The 5,176-nt window shown below is 33.8% G+C and overlaps 1 protein-coding gene across 1 annotated transcript in view; it reads left to right on the forward strand.

Moving 5' to 3' along the window:
- The window catches only part of LOC106872674 (bromodomain adjacent to zinc finger domain protein 2B), a 268,130-nt gene that overhangs the window by 225,098 nt on the left and 37,856 nt on the right, over nt 1-5,176 (forward strand). The gene's annotated exons all lie outside the window — the stretch shown is intronic.

Genomic DNA, 5,176 nt, shown 5'->3' on the forward strand with positions numbered 1-5,176 from the left:
ATAATAATAATAATAATAATAATAATAATAATAATAATAACAATGATGAATAGTGAATGTATTTTCAATGACTCTGAATATTATTTTCTAAACCTAAGATAATAATAGTGGAGGCCCAGTGGTTAGGGCAGCGGACTCACAGTCATAGGATCGTGGTTTCGATTCTCAGGGCGGGCGTTGTGAGTGTTTATTGAGCGAAAACACCTAAAGCTCCACGAGGCTCCGGCAGGGGATGGTGGCGAACCCTGCTGTACTCTTTCACCACAACTTTCTCTCTCACTCTTACTTCCTGTTTCTGTTGTACCTGTAATTCAAAGGGTCAGCCTTGTCACACTGTGTCATGCTGAATATCCCCAAGAACTACGTTAAGGGTACACGTGTCTGTGGAGTGCTCAGCCACTTGCACGCTAATTTCACAAGCAGGCTGTTCCGTTGATCGGATCAACTGGAACCCTCGACGTCGTAAGCGACGGAGTGCTACAACTAACTAAAACCTAAGATAATAATAGATTGGCTATTTTCAAAAGAGGAGGGACTCCTAAACCTTCAGAAACAATAATTCTAAAACCATTTCCTATAACTGCTCAGCTTTCTGATGCTGTTTAGATAATCAATGTTGTCACCAGCCAATGGAAGGGTCTTTTTGTGGTCATTTGGCCTGTTGGAAATAGCAGCTAAATCTTGCTCTACTACAGAGATTCTCAGACTTATATAGTTTAGTGCTTTCACCAAATGGTATTTTCCAAATGCCCCCTCTCTGTATTTTGAAAGAAAAATAGTTTGTTCTAACCAAACAAAGACTAATTTTACACAGTGCTTTATTATCAACATGTTTGTATTCTCTCCTATCCAACATGTACTCTTTTCTTTTTTTTAAGTATTTGCTTGGACTGGTGTCCCCTTTGCTAAATATTTATAAAAATTACTAAAAGTAGGCAAGGACTTGTATAATGAATTTCTATTTAGGTTCACTTTATTAGTGCATGTGAATAAATTATTTAAAAGAAAGATTAACAATACAATTTAAGCTTTAAATAAAATACTAGTAATTAAAATACTATTGGTGTTAACAAATCACACATACACACATGCACATGCAAGCACACACATTTGTGTGTGTGAATGCGAGGGTACATGGCTTAGTGGTTAGTGTGTTGCACTCATAACTCTAGACTGTGGGTTCAGTTCTGGGATCTGTATGTGTGTATGTGTACATATATATGTGTGTGTGTGTGTGTATATATGTGTGTATGTATATATGTGTATATATATATATATGTATATGTGTGTGTCTGTGTGTGTGTATCAAGAATTGAGAAAATGTGAAACGAGTTATGTCCATCAACAAATTATAGTCCGAAAATGAAACAGTTAAATAATTAAAGACATAACTATAACTATTCATTGCCGTGTTTCTATGGAAACACATTGCCTTTGTTTCAATTAATTTTGAAAATCCTGAAGAATTTATTAAAATAACTGTTGTCGTGTTTTAAGCCAGTGTTTGGAACATAAATTAACGTAGAATTTTGTTGGAAAGTTTTAACCTAGATCACTTTAAAACAGTTTGTATCATAGAACTTAATGGTTAGTATCAAAAGGACTGAACACCTGACTTCCCCTGCCCCTATGTTATTCCCTTGACAATTGCTGACCCCCCTTGTGAGTTCACAATGATCCCTCAAGTTAAGAACCACTTCCTTAGTACATTAGGCAAGAAGAGCACATCTGTAAATGTGGCCCTCAATGTTTTTCTACTGTGTGCTTAGGAAACTAATGGAATGGTTATAGCCAGAATGTCTCCCATCATCATTATATTACATTGCCAACATCAACAACTACAATTTTAATATATTTAATGCAAAACTGTATTTACCTACGAAAAACCTTGTGCCTAATAATTGCTTAATACACAAATTTTGAAACTAATAATCATTATTAGCAATCTGATTTTACCAATAGTTTGATTAGATAGTTTATTAAACATTAAGACTGTTGGTTTTTATCAAGGTGTGAACATTCATATTAAATTTTCTTACCTTTACAAAATAACTGATTATTAGACAAAAGTCATAGTTTTTCTTCCTACAATTATTATTATTATTATTTAATCTAATTATTTATTTCTTGACAATTTTTTTAAAAAAATTATTTTGATTATTATGAAGCACATAATTAATTTCTTACAACTTTCTTAATGAAAAACCTAGCATGAAAAGGTTTTACTTATGCAACATTTTCTTGAAAAGAAGGAAATTAATTTTTTTTTTGTTTTGTTTTTATTATTATTATTATTTTGTTTGATTTTTAATTTGGGTAACATGTGGAGCTGCTTTAGTTTTGTGATGTTTGTGGTTTTCTAAACAATTCCCAGTCAGCGCTTTAAATATTCGTTTTGGTGTTTTCTTTCTTGTTTGTTTGTTTTTGTATTGTTTCTATGTTTTGTTTCTCTCGTGATTGTATAAATGTTTGTGCTTGAGTTTTTATCCAACCGTGGATACAAATATGAGTCTAAGAGCAATAGCCACACACAGTGCACTGTTCCATTATTGGTAGGACCATCCAATGAGAGGTGTGTGTGTGTGTGTAAAACATTGTGTCAGCATTGAGCTGTTGGTTTCTCATTTTATAATATATGCATACTCTTTGAGCAAATACTTTAGAACCAATCAAAGATGAACAAAGTTCATTTTATTCAAATTAGATAAATTTGATTGGTTTAGTTAGACCAGTGGTTCCCAAGGCAGGCAGTACTGCCCCTTGGTGGGGGAGATCTGGGAGGAAAGGAGATTGAAGAAAAGGGGAGCGATAATGGAGTAGTCAAAAGGGGACAATGGATATAAAGAAACCCAAGATAATGGGTTGATTAGATTAAGTTTTACTTGTGAAATACAGTTGTTTTGAATTTGCTGCTGAAAGTGGTCTATGTTTGTGGTGGTGCGAGGAACATGGCCTGGGGGCTAAGGGGGCAACAGCCTGTAAAAGTTTGGGAACCTCTGGTTTAGACAGTCGACATCTTGAAAGGCTTCACTTTTAAGATATTACCTTAACCTGGGGCAATAGCTTGGTTGAGAGGGGTTGTCATTAGTGTATTGCTTGTAATGGGAAAGCATTGCTTTTTCTATATGTTTTAGAGGTTTGAAAACTGGTTAAAAGATTTCTACTAAGTCATTATGTCTCTATCTATGAAACTTTTGATTAAGCCCATATATATATATATATATAGAGAGAGAGAGAGAGAGAGAGAGATAGATATAGATATATAGATATATATATTTGGTAGCCATGATAAAACTCCGAATAAGTGTCACATATTTTTACAAATAAATTCCTCTATTTACATAATATCAAGGTCTCTTTCTTTCTTTTGTTGTCCCTTCTATCAATGTATGTATGTATGTATATATATATATATAGTCCAGTTCTTGCCTTCTTTACATTGTGAATATAAAGAGTGATTTTTGTGTGTCTCTTTAGAGTTGAATCATTTGTGAAACCATGAGTTTTGTAGGTGTGTAGGACATGACCATCTCCTCAGATGTCAAGTGGCCCTTGAACATCTGAAGAGATGGACATGTCATGTGGAGCTAAGTGAAACTGTTATTAAATTTCTGTGTGCTTGTGTGTGTGCATGCGTGCTTGTGTGTATATGTGTGATTTGTCACAATCATTAGAATGTCTGATAAAATGCCTTGAAATAGTCATTCTGGCTTTCTGCAAGTCTGAGTTCAAATCCTACCAAGGTCAACTTTGCCTTTAATCCTTTCTGGGGTCAAAAAAGTCCCAGTCAAGTATTGTGGTTGATTCTTTTTTTTCTCTCTATTTCTCACATTCTCTTACTCTGTGTTAAAAAAAAAATTTTTTTTAATAAAATAGAATAAAAGTCAGCTGTGTCCAGATTTGAAAAATGAGTGAGGTCTGCCAGGTTTGAAAATTCCCCAAGACACACCATCTGCCACAGCAACACCCCTTACAACCCCAGCATGAGTTAAGGGAAAAACACACTCTGTGGTTACAGCTGCACTTAATTTAGTGTCATGTGACTGCATGGATGACTGAGAAAGAAACACTGCATATGGGCCAAAAGAACCTGAACATTCTTTGGTTGCATCAATTGTTCAGCACTGCTGAAGGGATAATACTGGGAGAAGGTACCAAAATCACTGAGATCTCCCAGAATTACTTTTAATGATTACAGGTGTTAGGCGTAGTTTTGCATTGGAATTCATTTGGCACTATCTACTTGATGTTACACTTCACACTTCCTATTGGTAGATGAACAAAGAGACCTAATGTTCATATATTATACCATCATGGTTATAATCAACATTTAATGTCTGTTTTCCATACAGACATGGGTTGGATGTTGCGGACGGACACACACACACACACATGTATATGTTTTCTCCTGATTGTATTTTTTTCTGTTTTATATATATATATATATATGTGTGTGTGTGTGTGTGTGTGTAATGTTTGTATTTTTACTTAAAACTGACAAATTACGTTTGTATTATTTTTAAAAAATTAAATTTTATTAATTACCTTGTTTGGATTATAATGTTCTTTTAAGCTTCCTCTGTGATGATGTTATTCAATCAGACCCACCCTTCCCTGATTATTCTCTCATATCTATACGTGTGTATATATATATATATATATATATGTATGTATATGCGTGTGTTTACATGTGTAATGCTAGGCATGGGCTGGTTCTTGTTGCTCGTTTGGTATTAATTATACATCAATCTACTCATGCATTATAGTGATGTTTGTCTCTTCTAATTTCACACTAATAATTATTGGTAAATCATTAAATGCTATCAACCACATAGTTGAGAGGGTTTTTTTTTTTTTTTTTTTTTTTTTCTGTGACCAACTTTTACATCTTAAAATTGTGTGCGTTTGCAAACGTATACATTTGTATGTGTACATGCATATATTTACATATGCACATGGGTGTGCATTTCAACATCTGCGTGGTTTTTTTGTTTGGTTTTTTTTTTTTGGTGGGGGTGTCATATTTGTATTTCTACTGCATCTCATTGTTATTTATGGGTTTTTGATTTTCTTTTCTGTTTTTTTTTTTTTCTTTGTGCTCAAAGTTGTTGCATTAAAGCATGTACTTGCAGCATTGTATTCATGACAGTCATTTTTCTCTATTATCTATTATTGA

The sequence above is a fragment of the Octopus bimaculoides genome, chromosome 17 (assembly GCF_001194135.2).
Source record: "Octopus bimaculoides isolate UCB-OBI-ISO-001 chromosome 17, ASM119413v2, whole genome shotgun sequence".
In the NCBI taxonomy this organism is placed as follows: domain Eukaryota; kingdom Metazoa; phylum Mollusca; class Cephalopoda; order Octopoda; family Octopodidae; genus Octopus; species Octopus bimaculoides.